A 15,560-nucleotide genomic window follows, 5' to 3' on the forward strand; every position below is an offset into this window, starting at 1 on the left:
AAAAATAGCAGCATTTTTAAAATTAGAATAATGTATGTTTTATAGAATATGTAGATGATATTAATTTTTTTAAAAAATATATTATGAATAATGATTTTTTGATATGTAAGAAGGATTTGATAATATTTATGAAATCGGGAAAAAAAAAATCAAATTTTATTGAAATCTTAACTAAAATTATGAGCTCCAACAAATTGGAAAGTGTGCCTTACATTCACAAATATAAAGTTTGTTTTGATTTTGTTTTGTTTTTGTTTATTTTATTTTATTTTTTACCAACTCAAAAATTAGCTTTATTTTTCCTTTTCATGAATGGATTTTTTCTTTTTCCTTTTATATCTGGTTGAGTGATTTGAAGCTGAATCTTTGCTATAAACTGTTTGCATGTGAATCATTCACAACAGATCAAAAACAAAAAAAAACAAAAAAACAAAAAAAGGTCAATTATTATTTATAATCTTTAATGCCCCCAAAAAAAACAGAGTAAGTTTTATCATTATTATTACAGGAAGATTATAATTATTATTACGGGAACAAGGATGCATTGTTCTTTTCCTTGCCCCATACCCCAGCAAGGCCCACCACCCCACAATAATTTATGGCAACTGAATAATTGGATTGTATAATAAAGGAACTTTTTGACGGTGACCAAAGCAAAAACTTAGCCAATGCCAACAACTCCCGCCCCACAAAGTATCAAACCTTTTCCCACTCACTGAATGAAATGCTATTAATTTGATAACAAAATGTGTGGTTGAACCCCTTCCATGCATGCATATTACAATTTATATTACATATATATAATTTTTTTTTTAAATTTATCTCCTAACTTATTTTAAAAGAATATATTTTAAAAAATACATACGAATGTGAATATTAAAAGTAGATTCATATAATTTTATAAAAATATATATATATTTTTGAACAAATTACATCCCATATAATTTAAATTTATGCTTTTGTGGATATAAATGAAAATACTCAACCATTTGAGTTACCCGTTTTATTATATATAATTTTATAAATATTTAAATATTTACTTTTCTATATTAAATTTCTTATCTTCAAGGATTTAAAAAAAAATGTAAAATTAAATATATTTATAAATATAGTTTGAATTTTTATTGTATATATTATCATGTCAACTATAAAAAAACTGAGAGATAAATTTTCAGGAGATAAGTTTTTTCTTTTAAAAATGCAAATTATTCCCTTGTTATTTTCAATTAAAGATTTATGGAATCCAAAATCTTTATATATTAGAACCCAAAAAAAAAATAAAAAAAATAAAAAAATTTTGGATGGTGACCATAGGCTACTTGATTCAAGGGCTGATGTTTTGATATTTTTTAGATATATTATCCATAGTGTGGGACTTTAAACAATTGAGTTAATTTGGCAAACCTATTAGCAAAATTTGAACCAATAACCCAGATGTTGTTGGGGACGCCTTCTCACTGTTTAGCCATCTTTTTAATGGGGGCTGGATTCAAAGTTTAACCAGTTAACTCGTTGTTTGGTAACGTTTATATTTTTAGTTTTCCATTTTTCTTTTTAGAAATTAAATATACATAAATGATAATATAATTACAAAATAAAAAACTTTTATCAATATTTTTTATAAATAGTTTAAAATAATTTTCAATTTGGTATTTGATCTTTTTTTTTCCCCCTCTCTTTTTATCTCGTAACTAGCTTTTATTTCTTTAAGCTTATAGATATCATAGGTGAGAAGTCTAAACTTATAAACAAACCTATTACATACAATTAAAATAAGACCTTTAAAAAAAAATGAAATTAACCTAAAAATCAAAACATAAACTTTAAAAAATGATAATTTTTGGATTTTCCAGTTTGGAATCTGTCCTTTTTTGGGTGGAAAAGAATATCAATGTAATGATCCTATTATATAGATTTTCATGGTGGATAGGAATTTCGCAACAATAATTGATAAGGAAATGCACTAATGTATTAAAAATTGCTTTTTTTATTTATTTTTTTTTTTATTTTAATGGAAGTGTATTAAAAATTGCCAGTCAAACTAAAAAGCTATATGTGGAGGATGTTGAATCTGTCACAACTTAACTTTACTAGTTATAGCTTTTTCTTTTTTTTCGGTTGATCTTGGTCATATATGCTCAATTTATTTTATTGGTTTGATGTGGTGGTAGAATCAACTTTTCTCGAGCTTTTCAACAAAAGCCAGATAAAATTTAAAATATGCTTAATATTTTAATTTGTCCCGAACAAAAATTTTAGGGGAAAAAAAAAAGGACAAACAAACAAATGTAAATTGTCTTATTATTGAAGCAATATGCATCAGTATACGAGAATATTGTTGGAACAACCACATGTGACAAGCATATATATATATATATATATATATCATGTGACAAGAATATATATATATATATATATATATTCATATATATGTATATTTTATATACAATGGAATTTTCTTTACAATAAATTAAACCAAATAATAACAAGAAGATCCCTCCTCATTGGGAATAGTTTAGTGGCAAAAACAGTAATTCATATGACAAAGTTGTTTAATTTGCTAGATATCCTATTGACAAAATTATTATTTTTTTCATACAATAATTTTAATTTTGAATCTTTGTATCTTCAATTTATATATATATATATATATATATATATAATATAACAAGAAAAATGAGGAAGAATTATTAAGTAAAATAAATTAAGGCTAAAAAGAGGAAAGGATATAATAGATATACATATCTAGAGAATACAAACACATGTCAGTCATAAGACTCAATATTTGTCTTATGGACATGCAAAATTATACGGACATGCAAAATTATCATAATCCCATACATACTACCGCATAATATCGTAAACTTGTGCATACATAGTCCACTGCAGCAGTGCAATAGCGAGCAAAATTACTACTAATTTCTTTGTAAATGTAAAACTTCTATTTTAATATATATATGAGATTTGACCTAATTATAAAAAATTTTCTTAGGCATGTTATGAAACTCGTTTATAACCCCACTGTTAGAATTATTTTGTTAAACCTACCTGCAGGTAAAAATGCATTCACATATTCTAAAATATATATTATGAATTTTAATAATTAAAAACATATTAGAAAATGTACAAAATTTTGCTTTTATTATTATTTGTTCGTTTTTTCTATTTCCTTTTTTCCCCTTTTGCTCTCGTGGCAAAACTGTTATGAATATGAATGTCCATCAACACAGTATATATAAAACTCTCATATTTATTCCTATTTATATGACATAATTTCTTAACTTATTTAACTTTGATTGTTATCATTACTATTTTCTAACCTATGTTATTGTATTTGTTTATATACAGAGGTATAAGATCAAATAAATGATGCATACAATAATGTGGACTTTCCTTAACTATTTCTCTACTATCTGATGTTATACATTTTATCATGTTCTTTCTATTCTTGTTGAGATTTAGTTAGTTTATAATAATTTTTTTTTCTTAAATAGTTAGTTTATTATCAACACAAGTCTCTACCGATTTGATTTTGGTTAAGGTAAGGTTACTGAATAATTTATGTTGAGGTAAGAACACCAAACGGTTGATATAAAGGTGATCATATTCCATATCTCTACGGCATAATTTTTTTTTTTTTTTGGCTAAACATATTCTCTACCATGTAGATTTGCCATACATATTGATGCATATCCATTATCATATTGTTTTTATTTAATATGTCATGGTAGATTATGAACTGTGTATGATTATATATATAGATATATTGTTTTTGTTTAATGTTTATATTATGAATCTGGATCCTTTTGTCTTTCCCCTTCTTATACTTCTTTCTTCTTTTAAAATTTATTCATGACTAAGTTACTTTTCACATGTCTTGATTTTCTTGCCTCTCATTTGCATTAGATTACTGCAATCTATAACTCACGCGAATATTGTCAAAGATATTTGCATCTCTTTGGTTATCTCTCTACATTCTCCTCTAAAGCTTGCTAGCTCGTTATGTGATATATATTTGCTTTATTGATTCTGATTTTTTCCATTTTTTTGCCCTTGGTTTTTTAAGACTAATTTGACTTTAATCATGTGGCACATTCTCCTTTAAAGCTTGGTAGCTTGTTATGTGATATATATCTTTATTTATTCTCATTTTTTTCATTTTCCATTTTTTTGCTCCTTGTTATGTGATATATATCTGTTTTATTGTTTTTGTTTAATTGTTATAAAGAGAATTGAAATTTACTATAATCAATTGATTATAATATTAACCAACGAATAAAGTCATCCTTGCGGGATTAGACACATTTAAGGACTTTGGTTATATTTTTATTGGAAAGAAAGGTTTCCATTATGTATGATTGGGTACAAATTATTTATGGGCCGTTTATATTATAAAGCATAGTCACTGAATCGAGAAAATAAAGCATCCTTTGAGGATTGCCGAATATTTCTTATCATTCCTTGAAATTAATGTTATATTATTATCATCCCTAAAATGGGTGTTATTAGATATGGTCATTCAATATGAGAATCATGTAATATACAATTACGGACATACATACTTCCTCCAAATATTTTCATAAGGAAAGCAAATTTCATGGACATTAGACTTTTGAAAATTGAAGTGAAATGTTATTGGTTTTGTACTTGTTGTACATTCAAATAATTTATTTCCATCAATCAAGTCTTAAAGGTAAGATGAAAGTAAATAAAAACGATCAAATGAACATATGATTAATTTTAAATGCAATGGTTGATCTTGAAAATTAAATATTGGGCAAATGGAAGTATCTAAAATTGATTTTGGAGATTTTATGAGACAATAGAATTATCTTTCTTAAAGAAGTATTTGTTATTTATTTTTGTAATGTGATTTTATTTTATATAATCTAATTTAATATATTATTTTTTTATTATTAAAGTTCTAAAAGAGCAAAAATAATGTGGTATCTAATGATTTATATAATTGCAAAAATAAAGTGCTATATCAAAAAGATATGTACATTGATTAAATTTTTTTTTCTACGTCAAGGTTTTATCCCATTAAGTTTTCCTAATAAGGTATTAATACGGCAATTTAGTATTCACATGCATTAGAAGTGCTACAATCAAATCGAGAAATACATTGATTATACTCTTTTTCCTTTATTAATGTTTTTGTCCCATTGTATTTTCCTTATAAGGTTTTATAAATGAGGTAGATTGAAATACAGATGAATATTATGCTCTTTTCCATTGTTATGGTTTGTCCATTGGGTTTTCTAATAAGGTTTTAAGGAAGCATATTCTATGTGTGATGGGCATTCAAGGAGAAGTATTATGAATATGAATTTCCATCAATACAATATATATAAAACTTTCTCATTCTTATATAGATGACATAATTCTTATAACTAATGTAACTTATATTTTAAAATTCATGGCTATCATTGTACTTTGTAACCGATGTCATTGCATTTGTCTATATATAAAGGCATAAGATCAAAGGAATGATGTATACAATAATATGGAATTCTCTCAACTATTTCTCTACCATCTAATGTTTTATATTTATTGTGTTTTTTTTATATATATATATTCTTGTTGAGATTTAGTTAGTTTATAACAAAAACACTTATTTTTCTTTTCATTTTTCCTTATTTTCTTCTCGTTCATTTTTTTTTTTCACTTGAAAGCTTACCTATTGTTAAAAATTAAACCATGGTGACTGCTTCACCATTTTTTTTTCTTTTTCTTCTTCCCTGAGTCTTTCTTCCTCCTCTTTATTTTGCTACTTTCCATTGCATCTAGTAAATTATAGAGCAACTTGGTTTGGATTTAGAAATATAGAGCAATTTGAAGTTAGATGAAGCTTTACCCATGCAATCACCATAAACAGAGTAATGAAGAAATAGCAATTGATTAAAGCAGAGCAAACATGAGTCACAATGATGATTCAAAATTTCATATTTCCTTTTTTTCTACTTTTAATGGGGTTTATTTTATTTTTCTTTAAATTTCAGAGATCATTTTTAGGACTACCTTGCCCTTTCCTTGGACTTCAGACGTGGCAGAATTCCCAGAAACAATTTCTCTCTATTTTTACTTGGTTCGAAGGATATAAACAAGCTTTTATCTGATCATATGTGGTGGGTCAGACCAGTATCAATCCACTACTCTTTAAGGTTTAGTACCACCAGGTTCATTTCAGAGACAACAACAATGAGATCGATATCATCAACTGTTTAAGTGATTTACTCCACTATTTGTACCTCTTTGTTCTTTTTCTTTTTTGGCAACCTATAGTCTGCTACTTTGTGACCTATCTTATCACAACTGAAGCACTTACCTTAAAACTTAGCCTTATTGGAGATTCATCCTTTAGGCCCCCAGCTTAGAATTTCTTGGAATTTTTCCAATGTTTTTCTCATTCTTGGAGTTATGACTACATTCCATAATATTGGCCTTAATGTCGGCCTGCGAAAATCTTTTATCAGATCTTCTATTGTCATCTTTGGTATAAAATTTACCAATAGGAATCCCCACATCCATTTCCTTCTTCTTATGTTTAAGATAATTCTTGAAGTCTTTCCAACTAAGAAGTAGCTTATTAATTATAGATGCTACTTGAAAGGCTTCACTAATTATTATCCCTTCAGAATGAATCTCCTAAATGAACACTTGTAATTTATGTACTTGACTCATCAGAGGCTTTGAATCCACTATTTTAAATTCCAAGAACCAACCTACTATAAACTTTTTGGCACTAATATTCTCTGTTTTGTATTTGTGATCCAAAGTTTTTCATATCTCTTTTTATTATTTTCGTGTTATAGTACATCCCGTATAAAGCATCTGATAGGCCATTTAAGATATAATTCCACACAAGTAATCAGAATGCCTCTATGCATCCATTACCATGAGTGTTTCTTTATTATGTTGTTCATTACTCAGAGGTGCATTTTCAGTCAAAAACCTCACAAGGTTTAGGGTGGTCAAGTAAAATAATATCTTTTACTGCTATCTTTTGAAATGTGCTTCATTATATCTTTTCGATCGCTGAGCATGATTTGCAAGTATAGCAACTAATACAGGAGTTAGCATTTAAAGCACAGGAGTTGGAGTTTGCACTTATACAACATGCACAATTGACCTCGTATGAAAAATCACATTATCTTATCTACTTACCATATTTATAAAATCACAAAACACAAATCAATTAGTTGTTGTTCTAAACCCCAACAAACTAATTAAACCCAATTTCCGTTAAGAAAATACAACAATGTGATTTTTTCTGGATTTTTCTTTATACACCCATAAAATATTGTATACACCTACAAAATTGCTATAGACACCCCAATGCTGACATTGTTGCTGACAACACACAACACATTGACATCATCCATCGACATCATGCTTACCTAGGATGCGGACGTGGTATTATGCTGATGTGGCATGGTGATATAGTACCATAGTGATATGTCATGATGACATGGCATGCTAACATCTTGATGATGTATCATAATGACATCACCATCTAATGTCACTGACAGTTACACATGACTTTACCGCTACACGACATGTGGCACATAACGTGGTACCCCAATTCTTCTCTTTTGGGCCAACATCTCACAGGTCAAACTTTTGGTATTAGGCCTTGCACTTAGGCTGAAACTTCAACCAACTTATACATGGGCTGAACTTTAACATGATCCGAACTAAATACAACTCAGTAAAACTTCATACTACAGCCCACATGCCTACGTATAAATAGGTTCACACAGATGGGTTGATTAACCCAGAACCCAACCCATGGATCCACAGGCTGATCTGTCTTCATCATCCAGTCGGATAATTCTTGACCTATTTCATTGGTAAATGGGTCGACTTACTCAGTTGGATTTTTTTTTCAACTATTTTTGTGTTCTGGTAACAAAAAATCACCAGAAAGTTTCCAAAATATACATAAAATCATAGGTAATCAGATTATGAATATAATTTTTGATAAAAATAAGGAAAAGATTATACCAACTCAATTTAAAGAACCACACGTATGAAATTTTTTTTTTCTTCCAAAAACCAACAAATATAGATTCATATATGTGTATATACTCTTATCTACATAACTGGAATCAAACCTAGATGCAAGTATAGTATATAAATGAAGGAAAGAATGAACATATATATATAAAACAAATTCTACAGTGTAAAATATAATCCAAATCATGCATAATTACTCAATCAAACATATAAACTAAATATAAAATATCTACATGAATAATATCGAGATATATAACCCATAAGACACAGTTAACAAAAATAGATATACATATACGATTAGTGAGAAAAATTATCTTCAGAGTGTAAAAAATTACAGAACTACGTATTAAGAATCAGCAAATAACCTTGTTTATAAATATATACTGATCTATATACATGAATATATATAAACAAATAACAAATACTAAAATGCAGATTAAATATATAAATACAAAATATGTGCAAAAATTATATTAGAATTTCCAGAACATGTATCTATGTGATTGAATTATTGATTTAAGGCCTGTGTAATACCACAATCTTTTTAGAACAAATTTTGTTCCACCAGTGTAGATGGCTTTGTGACATTCATCTCTAAGGATATAACAATTGACTTAGATTTTGGACATGACACCACCAAAATCTTCCATTATGAACTATTATATACCTAAGCTTTACCACACTTACAGTTTGCACACAATGCAAACAAACAGCAAAGCACATCAAACACTATTCCTTATCTCAATTCTTCTCTATATGCCAAATGAGAGCTCCAAAAGGCTATATATAGCCTTATAATACCATATCTGAAAAACCTAAGTCAATACAATCCAATTAAAACCCATAAAGCACTCATCAATGTCAAAATATGCCATCAATTTCCATCAATGTAAAATGTTAAATCATTCAAACCAAAAAAGAAAGTTAAAACGTTACATAAGCATTGATCAATTATTAGTCCAAAATAAACTATAATATAATACATACTGATGCTCTTTATATATATGTATTTACACCTCTTTATATATATATAGAATTGCTATAGTGGGAGAAATCACCCATTGAATGGTCAGCAATATATATTTCGTAATATATTGCGAGATATGCAATAATAAATTTTTACTATTGCACATCCTGCAGCTTATCGTAGTATGTGTTTAGACACCACTTGATAGACAATTTCTTCCATAATAACATTCCTATATATATATAAATGCATATGAGTAGACCATAAGTATATATATATATATATATATTTATATTAGTGTATGCTGTGTGTAAAACCTTGCTAGTGTGCTTTACAGAACCAGTTATATATACGTATATGTAAATATATGCGTGTGTGTGTTTGTGTTTATTTAAATACTATATAATATATAAAAGTATATGATAAGCATCACGTCTCATCCTCATATTCTTCCAATTTTCATCCAAAACCATTAATAAAAAAATAACTTTTCTTTCTTTTTATTATTTATGATCCTATCAAAATATTAATCAATACCATATGGAACTGTTATTTAAAAATATAAGATTTTTTTACCTTTTATTGGTGGAATTAAAAAATATATATTTTTATTATTATAATATTATATAATTGATTAAAGAGTATGAAATTTTTTACCTTCTACAGATGTATCCAAAAATATATAAAATCTATTATTATAAAATAATAATAATAACAACAACAACAACAACAACAACAATAAATATAATTAAATTATATTACAAAGATTCAATATAGGAAAATTAATTATTTGCAAAGTTTATCAAATAATATATTTGATTTAAATTTGAATTTTATAGGAAAAATATTATATAAATATATTTGAATTCGAATTAAATTATATAAATACATTCAAATTTAAATTTAAATTTCATAAATGAAAAAAATAAATAGGACATTTTTTTTATTTGAATTCCATAAATAAATAATAATAATAATAATAATAATAATAATAATAAAGTTATAATAATAATAGTAATAATAAATATAATTAAATTCTATTTTAAGGATTTAATATAAGAAAATTAATTATTTGAAAGTAACTAAATAAGAAATTTAAATTTTATAGATGGAAAATATTATATAAATATATTTGAATTTGAATAAATTATATAAATACATTTGAATTTTAATTTCATATATGAAAAAAAAATTAATAAGCAAATATTTTTTAATTTGAATTCCATAAATAAGATATAATAATACTAAAGTTAAAATAATAATAATAATAGTAATAACAATAATAATAAATATAGTTAAATTATACTATAAGGATTTAATATAGAAAAATTAATTATTTGCAAAGAATCAAATAATATATTTTTGAATTGGAATTTGAAATATATAGATGGAAAATTTTATATAAATACATTTGAATTTGATTTAAATTATATAAATACATTTTAATTTAAATTTAAATTGTATAGATGGAAAAATAAATAGATAAATATTTTTTAATTTGAATTTCATAAATAAGTTATACTAATAATAATAATTAAGTCATAATAATCATAATAATAATAACAATAAAAATAATAATAAATATGATTAAATTATATTATAAGGATTTAATATAGGAAAATTAATTATTTGCAAGGAGTCAAATGGTACATTTCAATTTGAATTTGAATTACATAAATGAAAAATATTATATTAATACATTTAAGTTTGAATTAAATTATATAAATATATTTAAATTTAAATTTAAATTTCATAGATAAAAAAAAAACAAATATTTTTTCATTTAAATTTTATAAATAAGTTATACTAATAATAATAATAATTAAGTTACAATAATCATATAATAAAAATACAGTAACGATAATAATAAATATGATTAAATTATATTAGAAGAATTTAATATAGAAAAATTAATTATTTGTGAGTAATCAAATAATAAATTTGAATTAAATAAATGAAAAATAATATATAAATATATTTGAATTTAAATAAATTATATAAATACATTTGAATTCCACAGATAAAAAAATAAATAGGTAAATATTTTTTAATTTGAACATTATAATAATAATAATAAAAATAATAAAAATAAAGTTATAATAATAATAATAATAATAATAATAATAATAACAATTAAATTATATTACAAGGATCTAATATAATGAAATTAGTTATTTACAAGGAATCAAATAATAAATTTGGATTTGAATTTGAATTTCATAAATGAAAAATATTATATAAATATCTTTGAATTTAAATTAAATTATATAAATATATTTGAATTTAAATTTAAATTTCATTAATAAATATATAAATATTTTTTAATTTGAATTTTATAAATAAGTTATAATAATAATAATAATAATAATAACAACAACAATAATTAAGTTATAATAATAATAATAATAACAATAAATATGATTAAATTATATTATAAAGATTTAATATAGAAAAATTAATTATTTACTAGGAATCAAGTAAGATATTTGAACTTAAATTCCATAGATGGAAGAAAATAATAGGTAAATATTTTTTAATTTGAATTTCGCAAATAAGTTATAATAATAATAAATATGATTAAATTATATTATAAAGATTTAACATAGGAAAATTATTATTTACTAGAAATCAAGTAACATATTTGAACTTAAATTCCATAGATGGAAGAAAATAATAGGTAAATATTTTTTAATTTGAATTTCGCAAATAAGTTATTATAATAATAATGATAATAATCATAATAATCATAATAATAACAATAATAATAAATATAATTAAATTATATTATAAGGATTTAATATATGAAAATTAATTATTTGTAAGGAATCAAATAATTCATTTCAATTCTATAAACGGAAAAAATTAAATAAGTATGAAAATTGTATGTATATGAGAAAAATTATATAGGTAAACACTTTTGAATTTGAACTCTATAATTGAATAATATTATATATAAAGGTCAAACTTTTAGTTTTTGATAAAATCACAATATAGATTGAAAAAAAAATTAAAATCCAAATGTGCTTAATAACAATAAAACTTTTAAATAAATTTTCAAATATGGTCGGACATATTAATTTTATCAACCAGATCAAAACTAATAAGACACTTTGAATGTTCAAACTTTGAATCTTAAGACTTTAAGAGGTCTCAAGCTTTGATAATAAATAAGATATTAGTAGTGTTGAAATGGTTTTAATGAATGAACATTTTTTTTTTTGTTACATATCATTATTATTATTTGTTTCAGTATATCTAATTTCTATTTATTTTTAATTTGCTGTTTTAAATTATTTTAATTTATTTTTTATAAGAAATAATATATATAATATAATTTAAAATTTTGTATGTAAACATGCATGTAATATATAATAACATCAAAACTTAAATATTATTATTTAATTATTATTTATATATATAAAAGTAAGTTAGTCAGTAAAAAATTTTTCTACATGTCATCATTAAATTTAAATATAATCAATTATTATAGATTATTTTTGAAATCATATATTATGATTACATATATTGTGCATCGAACAGGAATTAATGCAACTATAAAATAAATTTGGTTGACTATTTAAACATTATATAAGTATGCAACGTGAATATTGGTAGGTATAAAGTTTATATATTTTGTAGTCTATTTTATATTTACTATTTGCTTATTTTTGTAAATTGTTATTATTTTGAATGAAAAGGCTAGTGATTTAGTATTTTCCTTTTCTTTTTTTCCTTTTTTCGGTTAAAAAACTATAAGGTGGATTTTTTAGCACGTGGTAAAAACTCCACCTACTAAATTTGTTTCTTTTTAGTTAAAATATAGATAGATTATTTAATGGAGTTTTAATGGATCCACGTTCATGGAAATTTTATTCGGACATGATTTTTTAAACCTTGAAGATTTGTATTGAAGATTAATTCTCTATTATTTGTCAAAGGGGTTTGAAAAGATGCTAAATTTCTGTATAGCAGTCATTCTATTGATCATATCTAAAGGTATAGAAATTTTTTTTGAGCAATTCTGGTTGAAAATTTTTCTTGATATATTGTAGATCGCTCTGTAAAATTTCATTGTGTTTGTTCGACCGATTAATATCAATTTTAATTTGAATTCAGCACAAATGCATAGTTTTTACAAACATGCAATCCTGGAGTAGATTTGAAAGTTGAATACCTTTTTCGGTACAAGAATGCTTAATATCTTACATGGTTAGAAAGCTGATTCATAAAGTTAACTTTTCCAAGTGGTTTCAATTAAAAGTAAGTAAGTTTGATATTCCAAAAGGTGTTCTAAATTCAGGTTTGCAGTGAAGAGTATAAAAGGACTTTGAAGATTTAATGTTGAAATTGATTGAACTGAAAATTGAAGAATTCTGTGGGCTTATGGATAATGTAATGGGCGGCTAGAGCAGGAATTGAGCCTCAGTGTTGAAAACAAGTGATAAATCGAGAAAATGGCCCAAGCTATCATTTAATGGGATTTTAGGCTCAAAGTTAAGTTACTTGGTGATTAAGTAACTTAGGAGTTGGAGAATTAAAGGGCCAACAGGATTTTTAATTATTATTTTGTATGTTAGAAAGAGGAAAAAGAAAGGACCTAAGTTTGAAAATTCGGCACCTATGTGCCTTCACCACCAGAGTCTCAAGCTACCTTCCTCTTTCTTCACCCATTGAAGCTTTTTCAAATACTCAATTGTTAGGAAATTTGCATGCATTAGAATGAAAATGAATAGCTAATAGTGTATTTGAAACCTTAGTGCTTCATAGTCACTGTTTTTCTTGTAAATCAATTTAATTGTTTTCTTAGTTTTTAGTTGCTTTAGTTTTCAATTGTTTTTAATTTTAATCACTACTATAGCAAAGTGCTCTTTAATTTAATTGATATAATAATGAACTGAAAACAAATTATTACCTTTGGGTTTAACATCTTCATTTTACTCACTACTATAATGCTTGATTTATGTACTTGAGAGTTGAAAAATATATCCACAATAAGCTTTTGCACTTTTATCGAGGAATAAATCAGTTAATTTTGATCTGATTAGAGTGCTAATTAAATTTTCTCTTTTTTTATTTTTTTTATTTTTTTTGTGTTTTTAAACCTTTGCTTTTGAATTCGAATTAATTTGCATATTAGGATTTATTTTACAAACTTGATTGATCACCTTATTTGGAATTAACTAGTTTGATTCTTAGCCTTCCTTATGATTTTTTATTAGTTTGATTCTTAGCCTTCCTTATGATTTTTTATTTGCAATTTTGTTTTATTTTCGATTTTGGCATATTTGGTATTTGAAATTTGTTTCCATATTCTTTCATTGATTCTTGCTTTTGTTGCATATTGAAATGGAAATTGCTTTGTTATTAATTTTTGTTCAATTTTTACATTTGTTTATTTATTAACTATATATTAAGAGTTAGGAAAGTACATTCCTTTGGTTTTAGTTTAAAAAATTGCTTTATATATAGACAGAGCTGCACCTTGATAAAAATTTTGTCATATTTGCATTCTTCTCTTTATTGCTATCAAATAAGATTTAAATTTGCAAAATTTTGGTTTTCGTTGCTTTGTCTTAAATTTTGGCTATCATCTATAGTAAGCTTTTAATTTTTATGTTTTTGAATTTGTTTTTCTTTGTCTTATACATCATTGCCACACCTTGCTAAAAATTGGAGAATTTTTTTTCAATTTTCGCTAGTTGCTTTGCATATAGAGATTGTGTTTGCAAAGTTTTTTGTTTTTGTTTATTTGCATTATGCTTTAGGATCACTTAGACTTCAATTTTTGCTTTTGATTCCCACGAAATAATTTTTGTCAGTTTAAACCTATCCCAGACGCACCTTTTTATAAAAAAGAAATTCTAATTTTGCTGATAAATTGATTAACCCGTTTATTCTTAAAATGATATATCTTTAACAATCATAAGTAAAGGAAAAACTAAATTTTAAGATTAAGAATACAAAATATTAAAAAAAAAGAAAAAAGAAAAGGAAAAATAGAGAGAGTAAGAATACAAAATAATCCATTACTCAATTAGAAAAAGAGAAACTAAAATTATTTGGTCATTTGACAGCAAGGAAAGATGGAGAAATGAAAGTGGGGATAGATAATATATCTTTACCATCAACAAACCACTATTTTAATTTTTATTTTTTTTTCTCAACACAACAAACTCCTAAAATTTTAATTATATTTATTTATAACTAATACTAATGGCTAAAATTGTAATTTAGCAGTTTTTTTTCCCCTTTCCTTTCACTTTTCTGTCTAAACCATAAACAAGAGGAGAGAAAGGTTAACAAATTTGGACATTTTATTTTATAACCCCTCTTTTAGTAAAATTGAAAAACTACCATCATTTTCAAAATTTATAATTTTAACTTTTTTTAATCCAAAATGTCTTTAAAAACAAAATGTACATTTCAAAAAACTCATATATATTTTTTTCTTTGAAGGGGTTTAAATTCAAAATTCTTTCAACTCCTTCAAAAATATGAGATTAAGAGTATAATGTCTCAAAAATAGATATTATTTCTCAATTTTTTCTTTGGAGGAGGTTTTTTTTTTTTTTTT

The sequence above is a fragment of the Ziziphus jujuba genome, chromosome 6, assembly GCF_031755915.1.
Source record: "Ziziphus jujuba cultivar Dongzao chromosome 6, ASM3175591v1".
Classification (NCBI taxonomy): Eukaryota; Viridiplantae; Streptophyta; class Magnoliopsida; order Rosales; family Rhamnaceae; genus Ziziphus; species Ziziphus jujuba.